We start from the raw sequence: 26,544 nt of genomic DNA on the forward strand, positions 1-26,544 counted from the left end.
GTTCATTTTCATGTCTGGGTTGCCTTGGGCATCAGGCTCAATCCTATCCTTCATGGGATGTTCAGTTGGGTTCTGCGTAGCTTCGCAGGTTCTACAGGGGGTTCCTTCTCATCACCAAGTCAGGAGTCGGTGGGTTCCCCTGTCACAGCAGATACTTACCAGTTACTTACTGTTGCCATCCGGGCACGCGTTATTCTACGTGTTGGATCATTACCTTCCCTTCTTCACCTACTTGTGTCTTTTTGCCCTCTTTCCAGGCATACGGACCAGCTAGGCCATGGCACACCTCAGGCCTTGGTTCTTAGGAATATCGCATTTCCCACTTTAAGACTCTGACTACAAGTGTAAAGGCTGGCCTGTATTTGTGGCAGGAGTCAGAGAGGCTAGTTAATCCTCCTCCTCTGTCAGGGCCAGTGTTGGCGTTTTCTGGGTTCCCACCCACCCTTTACCCCCAGCCTTTCATACATACTCATAGTATTTTCTTATTCTTACATTCAGGGTATGCCCTCTATTCAGGCATACTGACCAGCTAGGCCATGGCACACCTCAGGCCTTGATTCTTAGGAATATCGCATTTCCAACTTGAAGACTCTGACTACAAGTATCAATGCAAAAAAAAGTTTTAAAAACTGCAGTTTTTTTTCGGGAGCAGCGATTTTAATGATGCTTAAAGTGAAATAAAAATGAAATATTTCTTTAAATATCAGACCTGGTGGGTGTCTATAGTATGCCTATAAAGTGGCGCATGTTTCCCGTGCTTAGAACAGTACCTGCACAAAAGGACCCTTTTAAAGGAATAAAAGTAATTTAAAACTGCTTGCGGCTTTAATGTAATGTCTGGTCTTGACAATATGGATGAAAATCAGTGAGGCATGGGTACCCCCCGCCGCAGTCCATTACCAGGCCCTTTGGGTCTTGTATGGATATTAAGGGGAACCCTGCACCCAAATTACAAAAAGGAAAGGCGTGAGGCCCCTAGGCCCTATATACTCTGAACAGCGGTATACAGGTGATGCAAACAAGACAGGGACTGTAGGTTTGTTGTTAAGTAGAATCTGTTTGTAATTTTGAACTGGTACATTTTTAAAATGTAGCTCCAGCCAAAAAATCTATTTTTAAGCTTTTTGGAAAACATAGCGAAGGGTTGTCATCCCTGTAACATTTGTGTTGCTGTCTGTGCACCTCTTCAGAAGATTTCATCTCACTTTCTGTCCCGATAACAAATGTTTTTTTTTTTTAATTTGTGGTTTTTAGTGAAACAAGGATTGGTGATAAAGCACCAGTGGAGAGGAGACACTTTTTTCCCATATAAACGCTTACAGGAGAGAATTTCCCTTCCTAGGGGTAGATTTCATCTAACTTCCTTTTGTCTCCTCCCGTTTGCAAGTAGGAGTCGTTTGTAAGTTGGATGTGTAAAACTAGGGGCCTGCCCTATATGCTCTGCAGAAATTTGGGCCTTAGGTGTTGGTGTTGCCACAACACTGTAAGCCCTCACAGTTACTCTTGGTGGGCGCTGGAACTCCCTGCTGTGAACTATTATATCAAGAATTGTAATTACATGCCATTGTTGAACAGTGGTAGAAAAATTGGGCCTTTGGTGGTGGTGCTGGTGCCACAACGCTGTAAGTCCTCACAGTTACTCTTGGTGGGTGCTGGAACGGGCCCTGCTGTGAAATATATCAAGAATTGTAATCACATGCACCTGTTGAACAGGGGCAGAAAAATTGGGCCTTTGGTGGTGGTGTTGCCACAACACTGTACGCCCTCACAGTTACTCTTGGTGGGCGCAGGAATGGGCCCTGCCGTGAAATATTAGATCAAGAATTGTAATTACATGTCCCTGTTGAACAGGGGCTGAAAAAGTGGGCCTTAGCCACTGGTGCTGGTGCCACAACACTGCAACCCCTCACAGATACTCTAGTTGGAGTGCAGGAATGAGCCCTGCTGCAAATTACTGCCTCAAAAATTGTAAATACACGCCCCTGTTAAACATGGGCTGAAAAATTGGGCCTATACCCACTGGTGGCAGCGCCCAGAACTAAAAATGTTCTTAAAAGCTATCAGCATGATCTTTGAGGAGGAAGAGGATAGTCACTCAGCATCAGCATAGGCAGTCTTGAAGGGATCTGACATTTCCCAAAAAATTATTCAGATACATCAGCATCAGGTGCTTGGTAGCTGGTGGTGATCCAAGACTGATTCATTTTTATGAAGGTCAGTCGATCAACCGAGTCAGTGGACAGGCGCACCCTGTGATCAGTTACAAAGCCTCCAGCAGCACTGAATGTACGTTCCGACAGAACGCTGGATACAGGACAGGCCAGTAGCTCAATTGTGTACTGTGCAAGCTCTGGCCAGTGATCCATCCTCAAGACCCAATAACCCAGAGGATTTTCGGTGGGAAAGGTGTCCAAGTCTGATCTTGCCCCTAGGTTTTCCTGCACCATGTAAATCAGACGCTGGCGATGGTTGCTGGAACCGATCATACCTTGGGGCTGCGGATTAAAAAAATTATCTGAATGCATCGGTCAGATGGCCACCTTCTCCACCACTCCTTCTGTGACTGACCGAAGCCCGAGCAACACGTTGTCCAGGACCAGGAATTTGTAACCTCCCAGTCTCTGGGAACGCATTGCACAGACCGTTCTGCAAGGCCTCCCGAAGATGTTTGATCATGTGCTCTCGCTGCGACGGCAAGAAAAGGTCTGCAACCTTACACTTGTAACGTGGATCAGGGAGGATTGCCAGACAGTAATGATCCCTCTCCTTGATCCGATGAATATGAGGATTCTTCCGCATCCTTTGCAGGATCAGGGAGGTCATGCAGTGTAGGTTAGCTGAGCCATTCAGACCGGAGTCCTCTGAGTCACTAAGGACGACATGATCTGCAGCCACCTCCTCTCAGCCACGTACAAGTCCATGGGTTTCTTGGGAAGGTAAATGATCCCTTAAAGACTGCTGCTGATGCTAGGCTCCACCTCCATGCTGACACAATCCTTCTCCTCCTCTTCGTCCTCTTCCTGCGTGATCGGCGGGCCAACAGGAACACTGTCCAGACAAAGGGGGCCTTGAGAGGTAAGGAAGTCCTCCTCTTTCTGCTTCTGTTCTGCCTCAAGTGCCCTGTCCAGCTGGGGCAGGGAAATTTGCCTGGTACAATGTGACGTTGATGTACCGATAGCAGATTGCCCGCAAGTACTTGGATGTGACACACCTAATTCTACACCTTCATTCCTCTCAGTGCAGGTTTCAGAGAGGAATAAAGGTATAGTGAGGTTGGAGATCCCAGCTGATGAGGAGCAAGGAGAGGACCACTTTGTTCTTTGGTGAGGGTCTTTTAGGAACGCTTGCCAACGAACTGCGTGGCAGGTCGACATATGTCTGGTCAAGCATGTGGTGCCCAAGCGGCTGATGTTTTGGCCACGTGAGATACCCTTGAAACATATGTTGCAAATAGCAGTGGTGCGATCTGATGCACTCATTTAAAAAAAGGCCCACACCAAAGAACTTTTGGAATAACGCACAGAGACAACAGCGCCTTGCACCACACTGCGGTGTGATGCATTCAGTGTGCTGCCCTTAAGCTGGCCCCTGGAGGGTATCCTGCCTCATTGGAGATGTTCCTCCTCCTCCCCCTCCCTCCTATCAGGCACCCACGTGGAGTCAGTGACCTCATCATCCCCTCCCTCCTCATTACTGGAGCAAACTTGGGAGTATGCTACAACTGGGGGAACATGACTGTCAGATTGCTGCCCTTCTTCGGCACCCCCTCTCTCTGGGCTCATGTTACTGCCTTCTTCTAGCTGGGTACCATCATCAGAGCCTTCAAAACGCTGGGCATCCTCCTGATGCATGTACCCAACACTGTGGTCAAACAGTTTGGGGGACACCTCAAGAGAATATAGTGGAGCAAGGGAAAGAGTGACTGATGCCATTTAGCCGAGGGAAGAGGCCGCGTTGGCAGCTGCTTTGCCAGACAAAGTACCCTGAGCCTGGGTGAGAGAGGATGAGGAGGATGAGGACAGCTTGGTCATCCACTCTGCCAAGTCTTCAGCATGTTGCGGCTCAACGCGGCCAGCTGCCGAAAAAAAGGACAAGCATGTCCCATGGCTACATGCTGATGAAGACGCACCGTGTCCACGACCAGCACTGTTGCCTCTAGACACAGTCTGCTTGCCCTCTTTTACTGGCCTGTGATCTCCTTGTTGGCCTTCCAGACATACTAATGGCCTGTAGGGAGATGTAGCTGCACAAACGGTATATATATTCTGATTATACTGCAGCTAGCAGAATCAACTGCCTGCCTGTAGTATTATTAGTATGAGAACACCGGCAATTGTATTCGGGTAAGCTTTAGGTGCACACTGTGCAAAGGACACTAATACAAAATACTGCAGCTCCTTGCCTGTATTTGTATGAGAACACCGGCAATTGTATTCAGGTAAGCTTTAGGTGCACACTGTGCAAAGGACACTAAAACAAAATACTGCAGCTCCCTACCTGTATTTGTATGAGAACACCGGAAATTGTATTGAGGTAAGCTTTAGGTGCACACTGTGCAAAGGACACTAAAACAAAATACTGCAGCTCCCTGCCTGTATTTGTATGAGAACACCGGCAATTGTATTCAGGTGAGCTTTAGGTGCACACTGTGTGAAGGACACTAAAACAAAATACTGCAGCTCCCTGCCTGTATTTGTATGAGAACACCGGCAACTGTATTCAGGTAAAGCTTTAGGTGCACACTGTGCAAAGGACACTAAAACAAAATACTGCAGCTCTCTGCCTGTATTTGTTTGAGAACACCGGCAATTGTATTCAGGTAAAGCTTTAGATGCACACTGTACAGAGGACACTAAAACAAAATACTGCAGCTCCCTGCCTGTATTTGTATGAGAACACCGGCAATTGTATTCAGGTAAAGCTTTAGATGCACACTGTGCAAAGGACACTAAAACAAAATCCTGCAACTCCCTGCCTGTATTTGTATGAGAACACCGACAATTGTATTCAGGTAAAGCTTTAGATGCACACTGTGCAAAGGACACTAAAACAAAATACTGCAGCTCCCTGCCTGTATTTGTATGAGAACACCAGCAATTGTATTCAGGTAAGCTTTAGGTGCACACTGTGCAAATGACACTAAAACAAAATACTGCAGCTCCCTGCCTGTATTTGTATCAGAACACCGGCAATTGTATTCAGGTAAAGCTTTAGGTGCACACTGTGCAAAGGACACTAAAACAAAATCCTGCAACTCCCTGCCTGTATTTGTATGAGAACACCGACAATTGTATTCAGGTAAAGCTTTAGATGCACACTGTGCAAACGACACTAAAACAAAATACTGCAGCTCCCTGCCTGTATTTGTATGAGAACACCAGCAATTGTATTCAGGTAAGCTTTAGGTGCACACTGTGCAAATGACACAGTACACTTATTGAAAATACTGCAGCTCCCTGTCTGTCAGTATATTATGAAGAAAATAACAGGAATGGATCTAGCTAAACTGAATACAGTGTATAAATATATATACAACACCTGGGATGCATATATATCCTCTACACACTGTAACTGAAGCTAACTGACTCGCCTGCCTACTCTATCTAACTCAAATTAAATGACACTGTTTCTCTCTCTCTCTCTGTCTTTAACCACCGCTGCAACACACTACACAAGGCCACCACGCAGGCAGTCTTATATAGTGTGGAGCGTGTACTAAACCCCCTGAGACATAATTGGCCAAAGCCACGCTGCCTTTGGCCAATTATGGCTCTCTGCATGCTTGGCCAATCAGCAGCCAGCAATGCACTGCGATGCCGCAGTGATTTATGGGACTTGACGCACCACTCGAATTTGGCGCGAGCGGATCATAATGTTTGGAATTCGGCGAACAGACGATGTTCGCGACGAACATGGGTTTGACTCGAACTCAAAGCTCATCCCTAGTTCACGGACTTAATTCATGAAATGACTCGTGAATCTAATTGGTTGTGAACCGAGGCAAACTTTCCCATAGGGTTCCATGTTAATCAGGTTAATCCATTCTGAACTTTTTTCTTGTTTATATATACAGTAAAATTATAAAATGTATGTGCAAAAAAAGGATTTTAAACATGTATTACATAGGATCTTTTACATTAAGCTGACCTCTTTCATGTGTACACCTAAAAAGGAAAAAAAAACGATAGCTCCTCTTTAATCCTTGTTTGAAACAATCCCAAACTCCAATTTAAATAACTAATCTAGGGATCAGAAAACAGCACTGGGCATCCAGGAAAAGATCACCTGATGGCATGATAAAGTTGTAGAATTCATATGAACTGTTTTTTCCATGATTCCCAATCAAGTGAGCCCACCCTCATGGTAGTCAGGGGGCAGACACCCCTATCTGAGTGCACAGGTTCACTGCTCTTCTCAATATGAACGTGTCAGAGCAGAGAAGATGGCCCTCATGTTTGTGAACCGAAGTGGAGTCCGTGAACCAGAGCAAATTTTTGTGAACGCTTCTGTTCATGAGCCAACTTGTTTGCGTTTGTGAAAAGAGGTATTACTGTATATATATCCTCAACACAAACTATTTATCTGTCATCTATCTATCTTTGTCTGACTGTCGATTTGTTTATGTAAAGTATGTGATTTTTTTAAAATATATATATATTCTCATTGATAGAAAATACTATACAAGGATTGGCTTCCCCTAATGCTGGGCAGTGAGATGCCACACGTTCTACCTCCATATACTGGTTATAATGAGACAGAAGACCCAAGAGTGTCAAATGTATTCACTAATGCTCTGCGTATAGGGCACACTCTGGTGTTTCCATTGGTGTACCGTCTAGGAGTTGGATATCAGCCCCATGAAATAGATCCTGTTCTCCCCTTTCATATGCTTTTCTCTGCCACATGGAGGATAATACAAACAGGTAAGCTAGCCCATTATGATAATGTTGCTTGTCAGTTTATTAAGTAATCTGTCCTATGCACTAGCTTTTCTCAACTTAAGAGAAGAGACATTGCACTAAAAAAAGCTACGTCTGCTTAATACATCAAACCTTCCTCCCCCAAATATGATAGCGACAAGTTAGACAGAGGAAAAACATATTCCTTATTCCTACCTCCACTCCCGGCCAGCAGGTTTTGGGAAATGATGAGTATCCTGAATCTAATGAAAAGACACTCTTGCACAATGCTAGAGTGTCTTCTCTTCCGATTAGGAATACTGAGCATTTCTCAGGATCTGCTGTGGGAAACTCGTGGGTAAGGTAATAATGACAGGATTATCATGACAATTATAATCAATTGGGATAATTATGACATTATGACAGGAAAATGGTATGTAGTGGCGCTAGAGAGTTATGTTAAAGCACATATAGCTTGAACATCATTGTAAGTTGAATCAGACAATGAAAAGTCCAAAAAAAATGGGGAATGGCAAAGCACATAATTAAAAAAACATCACAGTATCAGTCCATGAAGGAAGTCCATGAAAGTTTTCAAAACACACTTGATGGCAGCACCCTTAGAGCAAAGCAGTCAACTCTGTGGGTAAAAGCAGGAACAGAGGGGCGCTAGACAAAGCGCAGCATATAAAATCAATGGTTTAATAAAAAATGACAAATGGCAAGTCATGAGCTAAATAATACAGGCATAATGTGTATAAGAACTCTGGCTTCTCCAGACCGTCCTGATGCTGTCGCAGCCTCGCGTACAAGTTGCGTTGCCTGGATGGAAGCGGGAAGCGGCCGAATGCCGGCGTAACTAGCTTGGAATGCAAGATGCCACTGGACCGGACATTATGTCACATGGAGGGCGTGTTGGACATGCTGAGGTGGAGTGAGCGGTAACGCTCTTCGAAGCAACAATTTTATATAAAGGAAACAATTCAAAGGAACAGGCGCAATTGGCTGGCGAATGTGTCAGTTATTTATAAGGAAATGATGGGAGCGAACGGGCTAAAAGGATGGCATAATATTCTATCTAGTAGAATGGGACTATCGTGTCTTAAGACTATTGTTATATACACATACTAAGCGGGTATATATATATATATATATATATATATATATATATATATATATATATATATATATACACACACACACATACATACACATTAAAATGAAATACATTGAAAGGAAAGGAAAGTGAGATATAAAATGAAATAAAAAAAATGAAAATAAAAGGTATAATAAAAATGAAAATGAAAGTAAGAATAGATAATAAGGTATACAAATTATAAGTAAGAAAAGAAGAAGAAATAAAAAAAAAAAAAAAATTCAATAAAACAAAGAATAATAATAAAAAATAAAATCTAATATATATAATTATCATTTTTATTTCATATTTTTTCATTTTATTTTTTATTACTATTCTTTCTTTTCTTTTTATTTTTCTTATTATAATTTGTATCCCTTATTATCTATTCTTACTTTTATTTTCATTTTTATTATAACCTTTTCTTTATTTTTGTTTCCATTTTCATTTTTATTTCATTTATATCTCACTTTCCTGTATTGTCTTAATTTTGATTTTTTTTTTATATAACATCTTCTTAGACAGATAATCCATTTCTTCCTTCATTGTATTTCATTTGAATATACAGTATCTCACAAAAGTGAGTACACCCCTCACAATTTTGTAAATATTTTATTTTATCTTTATATGTAACAATACTGAAGAAATTACACATTTCTACAATGTAAAGTAGTGTACAGCTTGTATAACAGTGTAAATTTTATGTCCTCACAAAATAATACAAAACACACAGCCATTAATGTCTAAACCGCTGGCAACAAAAGTGAGTGCACCCCTAAGTGAAAATGTCAAAATTGGGCCCAATTTGCAATTTTTCCTCCCCGGTGTCACGTGACTCGTTAGTGTTACAAGGTTTCATGTGTAAATGGGGAGCAGGTGTGTTAAATTTGGTGTTATCACTCTCATTCTTTCATACTGGTAACTGGAAGTTCAATAATGGCACCTCATGGCAAAGAACTCTCGGAGGATCTGAAAAAAAGATTTGTTGCTCTACATAAATATGGCCTAGGCTATAAGAAGATTGCCAAGACCCTGGAACTGAGCTGCAGCACAGTGGCCAAGACCATACAGTGGTTGAACAGGACAGATTCCACATGCTCAGCTTCATATCCAGAGGTTGCCTTTGGGAAATAGACATATGAGTGCTGCCAGCATTGCTGCAGAGGTTGACTGGTTGGGGGGTCAGTCTGTCAGTGCTCAGATCATACGCCGCACACTGCATCAAATTGGTCTGCGTGGCTGTCAACCCAGAAGGAAGCCTCTTCTAAACATGATTCACAAGAAAGCTGCAAACCGCAGACTAAGGATATGGATTACTGGAACCATGTCCTGTGGTCTGATGAGACCAAGATAAACTTATTTGGTTAAGATGGTGTCAAGTGTGTGTGGTGGCAACCAGGTGAGGAGTACAAAGACAAGTGTGTCTTGCCTACAGTCAAGCATGGTGGTTGGAGTATCATGGTCTGGGGCTGCATGAGTGCTGTCGGCACTGGAGTGCTACAGTTCATTGAGGGAACCATGAATGCCAACATGTACTGTGACATACTGAAGCAGAGCATGATCCCCTCCCTCCGGGAGACTGGGACGCAGGGCAGTATTCTAACATAACGACCCCAAATACACCTCCGAGATGACCGCTGCCATGCTAAAGAAACTGAGGGTAAAGGTGATGGGCTGGCCAAGCATGTCTCCAGACCTAAACCCTAATGAGCATCTGTGGGGCATCCTCAAATGGAAGGTGGAGGAGCGCAAGGTCTCTAACATCCATCAGCTCCATGATGCCTCCATGGAGGAGTGGAAGAGGACTCCAGTGGCAACCTGTGGAAATCTGGTGAATTCCATACCCAAGAGGGTTAAGGCAGTGCTAGAAAATAATAGTGGCCACACAAAATATTCACACTTGTACTTGTATTGACTTTGTACATTTTTACTTAGGGGTGTATTCACTTTTGTTGCCAGCGGTTTAGACATTAATAGCTGTGTGTTGAGCTATTTTGAGGGGACAGCAAATTTACACTGTTATACAAGCTGTACACTCATTACTTTACATTGTAGCAAAGTGTCATTTCTTCAGTGTTGTCACATGAAAAGATATAATAAAATATTTACAAAAATGTGAGGGGTGTACTCACTATTGTGAGATACTGTATATGTACCCGCTTAGTATGTGTAAACAATAGTCTTAATACACAATAGTCCCATTCTACTGGATAGACTATTATGCCATCTTTTAGCCTGTTCTCTCCTTTCACTTCCTTAAATAACCGATACATTCGCCATCCAATGTTTCTTTGCATGTTTCCTTTTATATAAGATTGACAGGTCTGCTGGTCAATCCGATCTGAAGAAGAAGCTTGTTGCTTCAAAACGCATTACCGCCCACTTCACGTGAGGACGTCCAACATGCCCTCCATGTGACAGCCCATCCAGTTTGGTGCCATCTTGCGTTCCACGCTGGTTGCGGCAACGTTCCCCCGCTTCCTGCCTCCATCCAGGCAACACAGCTTGTAAGTGAGCCTGCCGCGGCATCATGAAGGTCTGAAGCAGTCCTGAGACGGATGTTTTTATATACATTATGCCTGTATTATTCAGCGTGAGTTGCCATTTTTTTGAAATTATTGATTTTATATGCTGCACTTAGTCTGGTGCCCCTCTGTTCCTGCCATAACATTAACCCAACTGACAGGTAAAGTGAATATATTAGGCAGCAAGTGAATATGTTGTCTCTGAAGTTGATGTGTTGAAAGCAGAAAAATAGGCCAGCATAAGGAATTTAGCGGCTTGCACAAGGCCAAATTGTAACGGCTAGATGACTGGGTTAGAGGAACTCCAAAACTGCAACTCTTGTGCGATGTTCCTGGTCTGCAGTGGTCAGGACCTACCAAAAGTGGTCCAAAGAAGAAAAAACTGGTGACAGGGTCATGGGTGGCAAAGGCTCAATAACACACATGGGGAGCATAAGATGGCCTCAAATTGCTGAAATAGTTAATGCTGGTACTGATAGAAAGCATTAAAATGTGACCACATAGCAATTGTCTTTAAAGAGGACGTAAAGGCACTTTTTTTTTAATGCAACCTGCAAGGAAAAGGCACAATGAGCTAGTATGCATAGCATAACTTACCTGAAAACGAAGCCCCCGAAGAGGTCCTCCTCCTTTATCTTCACCGCTGCTATGTATCCCGGAGGGCCTTCCAGGTCTTGCTGCTCCGGCGCTGTGATTCGCTGGATGCCGTGATGTCACTCCTGTGCATGCTCACGGGAGCCGACATAAGCGGCATATTGCCGTGATCTGCAGCGTGCTCAGTGTGCCTGCGCGCCGCTGTCTACGGCGCATGCGTGGTAGACAGCGGTGCCTGTCTTTTTGTAAATATCGACTAAACCGTATAAGTTTAGGAGATATTTCTTGGACCTACAGGTAAGCCTTAATCTAGGCTTACCTTTAGGTCAAAGTGGTTTGTAAGGGTTTACAACCACTTTAAGGTGTTGACTTGGACTCCAAATTCTCCAGCTCTCAATCCAATCGAGCATCTATGGGATGTGCTGAAAAAACATCAAATACATAGAGACCCCTCTTGCAGCTTTTTTTCTTTTTTTTTTTAACAATCCAGAGTGCTTCATTAAAGCAGAGTATAGTACATTACAGGAAAAGGAAAAAAGAAACTGTTTGACATGGCATAACATAAGAGCACATTAATGCCACGTACACACGGTCGGAATTTCTGGCAACAAATGTTCGATGGGAGCTTATTGTTAGAAATTCGACCGTGTGTAGGCTCCATCGGAAATTTTTTGTTGCAATTTCCGACAACAAAAATGTGAGAGCTGGATCTCAAATTTTCTGACAACAAAATCCGTTGTCGTCTATTCCGAGCATGAGTACACAACACACAAAATTCCACGCATGCTTTGAATCAAGTACAAGACGGAAGCCCTCGGTCTGGTAAAACTAGCGTTTGTAATGGAGATAGCACATTTGTTATGCTGCACATTTTTTAAACGTTTAATGCAGCGTGTTCTCTTCTTTATAATGCTAGAATTATGAAGTTGTTTTGCTGCCGATATTCACACAAATGTCATTCTGACAAACTTCTTTCTTTATTATTTCTTGTGATCCCATCAATAATCTTTTTTTATTTTTTCTCCAGATCTCCAGAATAATGTTTATAATTTTTGTTCATAGTGATCTCCTTTCTTTTTATTTTAAATCAAGATCTCCTCTTTTTTTTTCTTCTAGTGATCTCCATATTATTTTTTCTCGTTTTGTGTGTCAAGTTACCACAACACCATTATTATTGTCAGGTCACCTTGAGGCGAGGTGACAGGTGCACACCGTAGGGATGCGGAGTGCACCGCGAGGTTGTGGACGCTACGGCTGACTGCTGCAGACGGGGACAGATCCCACTGGGGATAGAGCGTGAGATTCCCTGGGGCGCGGAGTCTAAGAGCCAGCTGGTGTTCACCAGAGCTTCGAGTGGTGAAGATGGTCTTGGCTGCAACTGGCTCCAGGTCGCGACCCCCAGGGTCCCCCAGCTCACACCCACAGTAGGCAACAGGAGGATAGGGATGGTGAGGGACAAAGCCAAGGTCGGGGCCACAAGCAGAACAGAATAGTCGTGTACACGCCAATAGGTCAGGGTCACAGGCAAGCAGGGATGGTCAGAACACGCCAAGGTCGGTAACGGAAATCAGAAGCAGAGCACACGACAGGAAACAGGAAGCTAATACACAAAGGAATACACAATGGTTGATCAGCACTGTTGGCTTGCAGTGTACAGGTTTATATAGGCTCCCTGATAGGGCCTGGGGTGGAGCCATGCTTAGAGGAGAGGTTATAAAAACCACCAGGTGGAAGTAGCTGGCTTCTTAGTCTGAAGACATGAGGGAAGGTAAGCAAACACAGGAAGATCACTGCATAACCATGACAGTACCCTCCCTCTTACGAGGCCTCCCCCTTCCCTGCCTGGGTCCAGGCTTAAAGGGAAACTCCAGATGGAACCTCCCTAACAGACAGGGAGCAAAGACCTCAGATGCAGTGATCCAAGACCTCTCCTCAGGACCCAACCCTTTCCAAAGTACGAGGTATTGAAGAATGCCTTTACGGAGCCGGGAATCCAAAACTTGACTAACCTCGTATTTTAGATTATCCTCAGAAACCAAAGCAGAGGTAGGGAGAGGACGAGAGGACTTGAGGACTAAAGGCTTTTTAGGAATGGGTAAGGGCATGAGAAGATCAGGAGTCTGAGCAGGGACCCCCTCACCCTTAAAGTTGAGTTGGGCATCCATCACAAGACCACCAAACTGGGCAGAGGTCAGTGGATCCCTGAGGTCAGGTTGGTTAGAGGGTGACATGTCGCAAGATTTAAGCTGGATAGCAGAAACACAAACAGAACCCTGAGAAAAAGATTGAAAACCCCTCTTGGCCGAATGAGGTATTCTATCCAAAGGATGGATTGAGCCTCTTAAATGGGTTTGAACGGACATAGTAGTAGTAGGGTGAGACTGGGTCACAGAAGGTCCTGAACAAGAAGCAGGAAGCTCATAGGGCATGGGCTGGACTGGCATAAGTGGTGTGGAGGCCGACTGATTAGTATAGTCAGATATAGCGACCATCGCATCACAAGGCATAGCGACTCTGGAACTTGCAGACAAGTTAACCTGGCTGTGTGTCCAAGGGAGATTAGGGACAGGCAAAGGTAAATGGTTATGCGAACTGGAGTGAATGATCGACTCAGGTTCATAGGTGGGCTCCTCATCCAGAGTACCACATGACCTAGAGACTGCTCCAGTCCGACTATTGCAGGACGTATCGCAGGGATCGCTATATACAGCAGGAAAAGCAGAAGATACTGGGATGGTGGAAACAGGAAGTCTCTCCTTTGGGGTACCCTTGAGTAGGCAGGAAGAGGAACAGGAGGAACCCCAAGCCAGGATCTGTCCAGCAGACCAGTCAACGTGTGGAGAATGGAGCCGAAACCAAGGAAGACCTAATATGATAGGAGATGAAGCCTTAGGTAAGACAAGGAAGGAAATCCACTCCTGGTGGAGGGTCCCTACTGACATCTTAACAGGAATAGTCTGGAAGCGGATAGGGCCCTCTGGGAGGACCGTGCCATCAATCGCCAAGACCACCAATGGTGTAGTAAGGGGCAAAAGGGTAAGTCTCATGGAGGATGCAGTTTCCCAATCCATGAAATTGGCAGCGGCTCCGGAATCCAGATGTGCTGAGACCGAACGAGAGGAAGCACCGACATGAAGCAACACAGAAAGGAGAAAACGAGAAGGTGAAGGTGATATTTCAGGGTCTAATACTCCACCTTCCAGATGTATTAGCCCTGAGCGCTTTTCCGGACGAAGAGAACAAGTGTCACGGAAATGACCTTTGGCCCCACAATAGAGGCATAGGCCCAGAGTTCTGCGCCTAGCGCGTTCTTCGGGAGATAACTTAGTCCAGCCCAACTGCATAGGTTCCTCGGTAGGCAGGGGGTGCTCCTCGGATCGAGGAGAAGGGACTGGGGACTCAGGCTGCCTAAAGAACGGGGAGTGCTGGCGTCTTTTTTCCAGGGCCCTCTCCTGAAAGCGAATATCGATCTGGTTACACAAGGTGATGACACTATCCAGATCAGCAGGAAGGGATCTTCCTGCTAATTCATCCTTCACTCTATCAGAGAGGCCATGTAAAAAGGTTGCAACTAGGGCCTCATTATTCCAGCTCAATTCAGCTGTGAGGATACGGAACTGAAGAGCATACTGTCCCACAGAAGCGGACTCTTGACGGAGACGTAAAAGAGCGCTAGCCGCTGAGGAGACACGACCCGGTTCCTCGAAGATATTCCGAAAAAGTTTCAAGAAATCAGACAGGTTAGAAACCACTGGATCATTCAGTTCCCACAGAGGAGCGGCCCAGGCTAACGCCTCGCCGGACAGGAGGGATATGATATATGCGACTTTTGCCCGATCGGACAGGAAGTTTTGGGGCAGAAGTTCAAAATGAATTGTGCATTGGCTGAGGAAGCCCCTGCAGGCCTTGGAGTCCCCAGAGAAACGGGACGGAGCTGGCAGTACTAATGAATGCGTGGATGCGACTGGTGCGATAGGTGCAGTCGCAGATAGCGGTTGAGGTTGTTGAACTGGGGGTCCTAATGAGGCCTGAACCTGTTCAAAACGGGATGCCAAATCCTGAAGGAATTGCATCACCTGCGTCTGATGCGATTCTTGGGTCTCAAGTCGCCGAACTAAGCTCTGCAATGGATCATCTGCAGGAAGCGGCACGTCAGCCGGGTCCATGGCTGATCAAACTGTCAGGTCACCTTGAGGCGAGGTGACAGGTGCACACCGTAGGGATGCGGAGTGCACCGCGAGGTTGTGGACCCTACGGCTGACTGCTGCAGACGGGGACAGATCCCACTGGGGATAGAGCGTGAGATTCCCTGGGGCGCGGAGTCTAAGAGCCAGCTGGTGTTCACCAGAGCTTCGAGTGGTGAAGATGGTCTTGGCTGCAACTGGCTCCAGGTCGCGACCCCCAGGGTCCCCCAGCTCACACCCACAGTAGGCAACAGGAGGATAGGGATGGTGAGGGACAAAGCCAAGGTCGGGGCCACAAGCAGAACAGAATAGTCGGGTACACGCCAATAGGTCAGGGTCACAGGCAAGCAGGGATGGTCAGAACACGCCAAGGTCGGTAACGGAAATCAGAAGCAGAGCACACGACAGGAAACAGGAAGCTAATACACAAAGGAATACACAATGGTTGATCAGCACTGAGCCCTGCAGAGCACAGGTTTATATAGGCTCCCTGATAGGGCCTGGGGTGGAGCCATGCTTAGAGGAGAGGTTATAAAAACCACCAGGTGGAAGTAGCTGGCTTCTTAGTCTGAAGACATGAGGGAAGGTAAGCAAACACAGGAAGATCACTGCATAACCATGACAATTATCCTGTATTTTTTAACCTAAAGGATGTTGGTTGGTGTTGGTTTCCCCATGTTAAGTTGACATTGTATTTTTGAAATGTACCTGCCTACTCATAAACAAACTGTCCTTTTTTAATTATAACACATAGCCAATGATTTACGAAAAAATATACATTTATTAAGGGTTCATAACAAAATAAAGAGGAAGGCAACACTGGATAAACTGGTGAAATTAGAAAAGCCTTTGTACCCCAGGGGACACATCACCTATTTGACATGCAAAATTGGGAGTCTGAGGAGTCCATTTAATAGGGAGCACAATCCGTCCAGGACTCAGAGAGATCAGGAACAGCAGCAGGTGACATATATGTCCCCAGGTTGTGGCCTTACAACAGGCTGCGTCAGACCAGACCGAACCCAGGCTATCACTCTCTTGTCTTCCTTCCACGCTTCCTTCCACGCGTGCTTCCAGACTGTGGCTCTGGTGTTGGAGTTGTGGCAGGAGGTGGAGGAGGAGGAGAAAGAGGAGGATGGTCCAACTCACACAGGTGGGCTTTGCTTGTGAGTTTGCCCCTCAACTGCTTATTTAGGACCAGATAGATCACTTCCTCACAAAAGAGGCGTTGGCCCACCTCCATTTCCTGCATTTTGTTGGCAGCCTGAGCTGAGGTGCAGGAAGAAACAATGAGCGATGAGGACACTTACCAGCAGTGCACTCTCACAGTTCATTGAGAACTACAAGTTGTCTGCCACGGTGGAAGGCAGGACTTGTAGTTAATTTATTTAGAGGACTCTCTGAATGAAGGGCCTTGCTTTGTCTTACATGTTACACCCTAAATACAATTGTACCATGTTACATGTTACAAAAGGTGAACTTATCTTTTAAGAACTTAGACTTCCAGAGCCAAAAAAAAGCATATACAGTATCTCACAAAAGTACACCTCTCACATTATGGTAAATATTTTAATCTTTTCATGTGACAACACTGAAGAAGTTTGCAACAATGTAAAGTAGTGAGTGTACAGCTTGTATAACAGTGTAAATTGTCTGTCCTCTCAAAATAACTCAACACACAGCCATTAATGTCTAAAGAGCTGGCAACAAAAGTGAGTACACACATAAGTGAAACTGTCCAAATTGGTCCCAAAGTGGCCACCATTATTTTCCAGCACCGCCTTAACCCTCTGGGGCATGAAGTTCACCAGAGCTTCACAGGTTCCTCTTCTACTCCTCCATAATGACACCACGTAGCTGGTGGATGTTAGAGACCTTGCACTTTTGTGAGATACTGCAAATGTTTTCCAAACAGTCCAATATGTTTTAAAATGCCTGATTTCTATTTTACATGCTGTATGATGTCATATTTGTTGAAACTGTTATGATAAATGTACCTGAAGAAGTTGTCTTCCCTTGAATTCATCAAAGTTCCCTTGGGGAGGCAAATATCTCAGTGGTTGAGGAACAACTGGTAGAAAGCTATACAAAATTTATAAAATGAAAGTAGCATTTTGCAGAAAACTTTTACAGAATATAGTTCGAGCAAAGCAAGTTTGTAAGCACTCCTCCTACATTCATGTTTACAATACTACCAGTGTTTTCTACTTGTAGGTGGAATTGACCCTTTTGTTCGGGGTATGATGGCCCATTCTGCCAAACTGAACAAACAAGATCAGATTATGGATGATCAGTTGAGGAATCAAATGTTTAAATTGGACAGCCCTACTGATCTCAATCCAGCAGAAACCAATAAACGGAGAAAGAGAGAAGGAGAAAGAGATCCTGGCCTGCCAGGTAACATAAAACAAAATCTGAAGATAAACTTTTTGTTCTGAAACAATATAATCAAGCATCTCTTTAATAAGGGGCGTGTATTTGTATGCATTTTTCTCTATGGGATAAAAATGTAATAAATATTCCCATCCACAACACCACCACTCTCTCACAACTTTTGAAACAAAATAATATAATTGACAGCACCGACGTTTACAGGAGAATTCCAGCACATGCAAGGTAGGGGTAAATGCAGAGCCGGTGCTACAGTAGCGGCCCGTCCATAAGGGGCGCCCGGGCGCCACCCCTCCCATAAAAAAAAGTTTAAAAAAAAAGTTTAATTTTTTTTTTATTTAAGCATGTCCCTTTAAAAAAAAATGTTTTAAATGTCCTTTGGTTCACTGTTTCCTGGTGCCAGGCACCAGGCAATGTACTTTAGTGCACTGTTTCCTGGCGCCAGGCACCGGGCGCAGTGCAATATGGGAAGCGCCATGTCTGTGCAATCACGAGACTGCAGACACGGCACTTCATTTGCCCCCCAAAAATTGGCTCTGTGGCGCGGTCGACCACGCCACAGCTTCCGGCGTGGTGTCCTGGCCGGGCAGCGAGTGCATAGACTTGCACTTTCAGTTATAATGGGTGGTGCTTCTGATGTCACTCCAGGAAGTGGAGAGGAGCAGGTAAGCCATGCTTTTCATTGTTCGGCAGCAGAACCCCCCCCCCCCCCCCTCTTCTCTTAACAGCAGTGTTACCACTTATCACCTGCACACTTTCGCTGGTCGGCGGCAGGACACCTCAAAGCCCCCACCCCCCCCTCGCTTGTCATCTCTCACATATTTGGAGGTATCGCACAACATGGTTTTTATTCGGTGGTCGGCGGTACCCCCCCCCCCCCGGGCTCAACAACATGATCTTTCTTATTCGGTGGTCAGCAGCAGAACTGAACACACACACACAGAATGCAGATATGTGAAACTTAAAGGTTGCAGAATGCAGATATGTGCGATTTACAGAATGCAGATATGTGCGATTTATAGGTTGCAGTTATGTGCAATTTACAGTTTGCAGAATTCAGTTATGTGCAATTTAGAGTGTGCAGATATGTGCAATTTACAGGTTGTTGAATGCAGTTATGTGCGATTTACAGTGTGCGGATATGTGCAATTTACAGGTTGTTGAATGCAGTTATGTGCGATTTACAGTTTGCAGAATGCAGTTATGTGCGATTTACAGTTTGCATAATCCAGTTATGTGCAATTTACAGTTTGCAGATATGTGCAATTTACAGGTTTCTGAATACAGTTATGTGCGATTTACAGTTTGCAGATATGTGCAATTTGCAGGTTGAAGAATGCAGATATGTATGATTTATAGGTTGCAGAATGCAGATATGTGCGATTTCCAGGTTGCAGATATGTGTATAATGTGAAGCCTGGTATATGATAGAGATTCTGTAAGGGGTGTGGCTTATGAGAAGTGGGATGGAAATGGGATTTGGGTGCTGGTCCCTTTGAGGGCGCCTTATCCACGCAATGTCAGATTACTCCTGTGCCATGTCAAGATAAGGAGGATGCCCCCCAGTAGTGTAATATTGTATGGTAATGCTTTATTTTAATTTAATATGTGTTAACATAACATTAATGGCAATCACATCACTTCTGCTCCGCGATTCCACAGGCTCCGCTCTACACACCGCGTGACTTCATCAGGGGAAAAACCCTGATTTCCATTGATAAGGCTATGGGGCATGGGGATTAATAAGCGTAGTGATATTAACTTCACTCATTCAGAAATATGTCCCTTCACGAATACTTAATACGTTTGAAAAGTTTATAGATGCCAGGAAACGTACCTAATCCCTACACTGACCTACTTGATTCCTACACTGTCCACTACACTGACCTACCTACACTGACCTACCTGATTCCTACACTGTCCATCACACTGACCTACCTGATTCCTACACTGACCTACCCGATCCCTACACCGACCATTACACTGACCTACCTGATTCCTACACTGATTGCTGCACTACTCACCCATACCCCCTTCATGTACAGTGTACATTCGGTTGCTCACCTCTTATTTGCCTCCATGATAATCCATGGGAACAGGGCTCCATTGATAAGGCAAAGGGGCATGGGGATTAATAAGCGTAGTGATATTAATTTCACTCATTCAGAAATATGTCCCTTCACGAATACTTAATACGTTTGAAAAGTTTATAGATGCCAGGAAACTTACCTGATCCCTACACTGACCTACCTGATACCTACACTGTCCATTACACTGACCTTCCTGATCCCTACACTGACCCACCTGATTCCTACACTGTCCACAACACTGACCTACCTGATTCCTACACTGACCTACCTGATCCCTACACTGACCATTACACTGACCTACCTGATTCCTACACTGATTTCTGCACTACTCACCCGTGCCCCCTTCATGTACAGTGTAGATTTGGTTGCTCACCTCTTCATTGCCTTCATGATAATCCATGGGAACAAGGCTCTCCCCAGCACCAGGTACTGTTGCAGCCATCCAGCCACTCCTCTGCTGAAAGCTCCTCCAACAGCCTCTGCCACACGCTCTGTACCACCCCGCCCCCTCCGCTGTTCTCACACACATGGCGTGCCCACACCTGAGGGATCATGAGGGACACAGGATGGGTTGGACCATAGAGGTCCCTGGGCAGCGGGCGGAGGGGGAGAGGCTGTGCACAGCAATGACTGGGACATGCCACACCAGAGGTGTAGGTGGCAGAAGAAGGCGTGCTGCATGTGCCCACCCTCCCCCCCCCCACACCACTGCAATCCGGGGACACATCCGGGGACAGTGTCTTACTGGGGACTTACTTTCTGGGGACTGTCCCCAGAAAAATGATCACCATAGATTACACATCAAGTGGGACATCAATTGTTTTATTGGTGCGGTGGGCCATGCTTGCTGGGTTCCAGAGGGACTAGCAGGTACCAGGATCTGTCGGTAGCTGTAGTAATATTGTTGCAGGAGAGCCGTGGACCAGGAGCTCTGGAAAAAAGCCTCCTCATGCCACCATGCCAAGACCAAGCACCCAATATCGTCACTTCTCCCCTCGGTCAATCGAGTCTCCGAACCCACTTCCTGATTGGCCTGGAGGAGAAGCAGGGAGACAATAGTAAATATATTAATTTGCTATTGTCACACAACTGGCACGAGCCCACCCTTTTTGAAAGCCAATTAGAGCCTAATGCCGCGTACACATGAGCGGACTTTCTGGCAGACATGGTCCAACGGAACGATTCCGTCAGACATTCTGCTCGTGTGTGGGCTTCATCTGACTTTTTTTTCCCCAAAATTCTGACAGACCTAAAAATAGAACAAATCTTTCTGCCGGAACTCCACTGGAACCAGTTCCTATCGAGAAAACCATTTGTCTGTATGCTGTTCCGATGGACCAAAAATGACGCAAGGGCAGCTACTGGCTACTGAACTTCCTTTTTCTAGTCCCATCGTATGTCATCGCGTTGTAAACAATTTGACTTTGGTGTGATAGTGTGTAGGCAATTCTGTTTTGGCAGAATTCAGTCGAAAAGTCCTTGGGAGTTCAGTCCAACGAGAAGTCTGTTCGTGTGTATGCGGCATCAGGCTCTAAACATGTGCTTCAAAAAAACAAAACCCTATTGAAATCCATGCATCCAGCACCTTGCATGTAGATTAAGGGCCGGGCGCATGGACTGGGGGGCGACGCCCCTGCTCCCATAATGGAGCAGCCACCACTGGTCACTGGATCAAATATTTTTGGTGGACTTTTATATATTTAACTCTTTATGTGATTTTGCACAATTGGGTAATAACTTATACACATTGATTTAATAATGCAAAGGTATAGTGCAATATTTCTATTTGATTGATAGGTACAGTGCAACAGTTTTTTGTATTTTATTTCACAGAATCTGCAGTGTGAAACCTGTGCGTAAGATATTAAGTTTTTTCTTTTAGGCTCCATGCACACTGAAGCTGATAAACTGCAGTTTATTGGCGTTTGGGCGTTTTTTGTAAAAGCCCATAAACTCCACTCTATGTTAGCCTATGTGTCCATGCACACATGGACGTTTTTCAGCTTTAATGAGCAGTGGAGTTTATGGGCTTTTTTCTGAACGCCAGAAATTCGCGTTCAAAGTGCCGTTTTCAGCGGCAAAAAACGACAAACGCTCATTAACGCTCATTAACGCTCATTAACGCTCGTTCATTAGTGTTCGGCATTCTATTTTTCAATGCATTGTGGGATTTTTGGAGTGTCCTCTGTGTATTTTTATAAAAAACGCCCATTAACGCTAACGCTGTAAAACGCTCATTAACGCTCATTAACGCTAGCATAAAACGCTGTTAAAAGCAGGTTTTTCAACCAGCGTTTTCTGCCAGCAATCTGGCGTCCAGAAATAGCTTTTTTGAGCTTCAGTGTGCATGGAGCCTTACTGAGAAGTTTGTAACTGTTTTTAACTTTTAATAGAAGCCAGTGTTTACTACAGTATGTACCTTGTGGGTCACCTAATCTGAAGTGTACCTAAAATACTTATAACTCCCCCTTCTGGGGCCTCCAGCTGTCTGTAAATGTTTTCCAAATAATTCAACATGTTTTAAAATGCTTGATATTTATTTTTTATATAATTTATTATGATATATTTACCTGAAGAAGTTTTCCTCCCTTGAATCCATCGGTGTCATCGGGGGAATATTGTATTGGCTGAGGAACAATTGGTAGAGCGATATACACAATTAATACAATTTGAGTGTCATTCTGCAGAAAACTAATACAGAATATAATTCAAGCAAAGTGGCTTTTTACTCACTCCCTACTACTACTTTCATGTTTACAATACTACCAGCGTTTCCAACTAATAGGTGGAATCAAACTAATCAAATCTTCCTTTCTAGATACGTCAGTGGATTCAGTCGAACAGATTGTGGATGAGGAGGTATTGGAACCCCCGCCTAACAAGTTGAACTCTACTGGTCTTGATCTAGCAGCAATCAATATACAAAGAGGGAGAGATCATGGCCTGCCAGGTAACATAAAACCAAATATGAAGGTTAGCTTTATGTTTTAAAATTATAAGATCAAAACATCTCTTTAACTACTTCAGCCCCAGAAGGATTTGCCCCCTTCCTGACCAGGCCATTTTTTTGCGACACAGCATTGTGTGGCTTTAACCACTTCAATACAGGGCATTTATACATCTTCCTTACCAGACCAATTTTTAGCTTCCAGCGCTCTCACATTGTGAATGCCAGTTACTCAGTCATGCAACACTGTACCCAAATAAAATTTTTAGCATTTTTTTCATACAAATAGAGCTTTCTTTTGGTGGTATTTAATCACCACAGGGTTTTTTATTTTTTGCAGCATAAATGAAAAAAGAGCGAAAATTTTGAAAAAAAAACACTTTTTTTTAGTTTCTATGATAAAATTTAGCAAAATTCATTTTTGTTCATAAATTTGGGCCAAAATGTATACGGCTACATCTCTTTGGTAAAAATAAACCAAATTAGTGGATATTATTTAGTCTCTTTGAAAGTTATAGAGTCTACAAGCTATGGTGCAAATCATTGAAAGTTGATCACATCTGATCACACCTGATGCACTGATGGCCTATCTCATTTCTTAAGGCTCTGAAATGTCAGGAAAGCACAATAACCCCCCAAATGAGCCTTTTGAAGTTGTATTTTTTTCCCACAATTCTTGGGAAAAGAAAAATGTTTTTTTTTGTCTGTTTTTTACAAAATTGTCATAATAACAAGTTATTTCTCATACACAGCATATGCATGCTTCCAATTACACCCCAAAATACATTCTGCAACTCTTTCCGAGTATGACGATACCACATGTGTGGGACTTTTACACAGGCTGACCACACAGAGAGGTCCAACATGCAGGGAGGACTGTAAGGGGTTCTAGGAGCATAAATGACACCTCTAATTTCCTAACGACCTATTACATTTGTGAAGGCCCTGGAGCACCAGGACAGTAGAATTACCCACAAAATGACCCCATTTTGGAAAGCAAACACCCCAACGTATATTCTATGAGGCATAATGAGTCTTTTGAACAGTTAATTTTTTTCCACAAGTCTTCGGAAAACGTGGAAAGAAAATGAAAACATATTTTTTTTTACACAAAGTGGTCAGTTTATAAGATATTTCTAACTCAAAGCATGTACATAGCAAAAATTACACCCCAAAATACATTCTGCTACTCATCCTGAGTATGGCGATACCACATGTGTGTGACTTTTACACAGCGTGTCCACATACAAAGGCCCAACATGCAGGGAGCACCATCAGGTGTTCTAGGAGCATAAATTACACCTCTAATTTCCTAACAACCTATTACATTTGTGAAGGCCCTGGAGCACCAGGACGATGGAATTTCCCGCAAAATTACCCAATTTTGAAAAAAAAACACCCCAAAGTATATTCTATGAAGCATTATGAGTCTTTTGAGCGGTTCATTTTTTTAAACAAGTCTTCAGAAAATGTGAAAAGAAAATTAAAAACTTTTTTTTTTTTTTTACACAAAGTTGTCAATTTATAAGATATTTCTAACACATAGCATGTATATAGCAAAAATTACACCCCAAAACACATTCTGCTACTCCTCCTGAGTATTGTGATACCACATATGTGAGACTTTTACACAGCCAGGCCATATACAGAGGTCCAACGTGGAAGTGGTACCTTCAGGCATTCTAGGAGCATAAATTACACATCTCATTTCGTTCCTACCTATCACACTTTTGAAGGTCCTGGAGCACCAGGACAATAGAATTACCCACAAAATGACCCCATTTTGGAAAGCAAACACCCCAATGTGTATTCTATGAGGCATGGGCTGCAAATAGGTACTTGGATACTCTGACAGGCTGGTGACAGGTACTCTGTTACTCCGGGCTGGTGACAAGTACTTGGATACTCCGACGGGCTGGTGACAGGTAGTCGGGTACTCAGACGGGCTGATGACAGGCATTCGGGTACTCAGATGAACTGTGAAAGGTGCTCAGGTACTCAGATGGGCCGTGACAGGTACTCAGGTACTCGGGTACTCAGATGGACTGTGACAGGTACTCAGATGGACTGTGACAGGTACTCGGGTACTCAGATGGGCTGTGACAGGTACTCGGGTACTCAGATGGGCTGTGACAGGTACTCGGGTACTCAGATGGGCTGTGACAGGTACTCGGGTACTCAGATGGGCTGTGACATGTACTCGGATACTCAGGTACTCAGATGGGCTGACAGGTACTCGGGTACTCAGATGGGCTGACAGGTACTCGGGTGCTCGGGTACTCAGATGGGCTGGGACAGGTACTCAGGTACCCGGGTACTCAGATGGGCTGGGACAGGTACTCGGGTACTCAGATGGGCTGACAGATACTCAGGTACACAGATGGGCTGACAGATACTCAGGTACACAGATGGGCTGGGACAGGTACTCGGGTACTCAGATGGGCTGGGAAAGGTACTCGGGTACACAGATGGGCTGACAGATACTCAGGTACTCGGGTGCTCAGACAGGCTGGGACAGGTACTCAGGTACTCGGGTACTCAGATGGCCTGGGACAGGTACTCGGGTACTCAGATGGGCTGACAGGTACTCGGGTACTCAGATGGGCTGACAGGTACTCGGGTACTCAGATGGGCTGTGATGGGTGATGACAGTTACTTTGATGGGTGGTGACAGGTACTTTGATGGGTGGTGACAGGTCCTCTTTATTGGGGGGGTAATCGGTGTGTGTTGGTGTACACTGAGCGGTAACGAGATGTTACCGCAATCTCCTCCTCACACACGATCAGTGTGTGAGGAGGAGAACCCGGTATCATCTCGTTACCGTGGTTTGTTTACATTCTGTGACCGGCTGTGATTGGACACAGCCGGTCATGTGGTAAAGAGCCAATTTCATTGGCTCTTTACTGCAATCAGGGTTGGGCTGTGTCAGGGTGACAAGTCGCATCCCCGCTCCCTATGCGTGTGCACGAGCGCTGTAATGCCATAGTACATGTGACTGGCTGTGATTGGACACGGCTGGTCACATGTATCGGGGGGGTCGATGGGGAAAATCCCACAGATCGGGGATGGGCTGTGTCCGAGGGACACATCTCATCTACGCTTGCCGCGCTGCGGGCCCCCTGGGGGCCCGCAGGAGCGATGCAATACCGAGGCCATCATATGATGTCCACCCAGGATGGGAGATCCCATCTGTGGCCGTCATATGACTATGGCCGGGTATTGAAGTGGTTAATAGACAATTGCGAGGTTGTGGGACATTGTACCCAAATAAAATGTATTTTCCTTTTTCCCCACAAATAGAGCTTTCTTTTGGTGATATTTAATCACCTCTGCAGTTTTATTTTTTGCGCTATAAACAAAAAAAGTTTTTTGGAAAAAAAAACAATTTTGGAAAAAAAACACATTTTGTACTTTTTACTATAATAAATATCCCCCCAAAAAATGTAAAAAAACAAAATTTCTTCATCAGTTTAAGCCGATATGTATTCTTCTACATATTTTTGGTGAAAAAAAATCTCAATAAGCGTATATTGATTGGTTTTCACAAAAGTTATAGCGTCTACAAAATAGGGGATAGATTATTCTTTTTTACTAGTAATGGCATTTGATTTTTATCGGGACTGAGACATTGCAGTGGATAGATCAGACACTTTTTTGGGACCAGTGACATTTATACAGTGATCAGTGCTATAAATAGCCACTGATTACTGTATAAATGTCACTGGCAGGGTTAACACTAGGGGGCGATAAAGGGGTTAAATGTGTTCCCTCAGTGTGT

The 26,544-nt window shown here is 44.4% G+C and overlaps 1 pseudogene across 1 annotated transcript in view; it reads left to right on the forward strand.

Annotated features, from left to right (window-relative positions):
* The window catches only part of LOC143984112 (myeloperoxidase-like), a 96,435-nt pseudogene that overhangs the window by 56,909 nt on the left and 12,982 nt on the right, over positions 1-26,544 (forward strand). The window contains exons 9-11 of the transcript XR_013274712.1: positions 6,671-6,923; positions 17,552-17,656; positions 22,703-22,768. The product of XR_013274712.1 is annotated as a myeloperoxidase-like (transcript). The remainder of the gene's footprint in view (positions 1-6,670; positions 6,924-17,551; positions 17,657-22,702; positions 22,769-26,544) is intronic.

This window comes from Lithobates pipiens, unplaced genomic scaffold (genome assembly GCF_037356315.1).
Source record: "Lithobates pipiens isolate NorthernLeopardFrog02 unplaced genomic scaffold, aLitPip1_a1.2 Scaffold_16, whole genome shotgun sequence".
Lineage (NCBI taxonomy): Eukaryota > Metazoa > Chordata > Amphibia > Anura > Ranidae > Lithobates > Lithobates pipiens.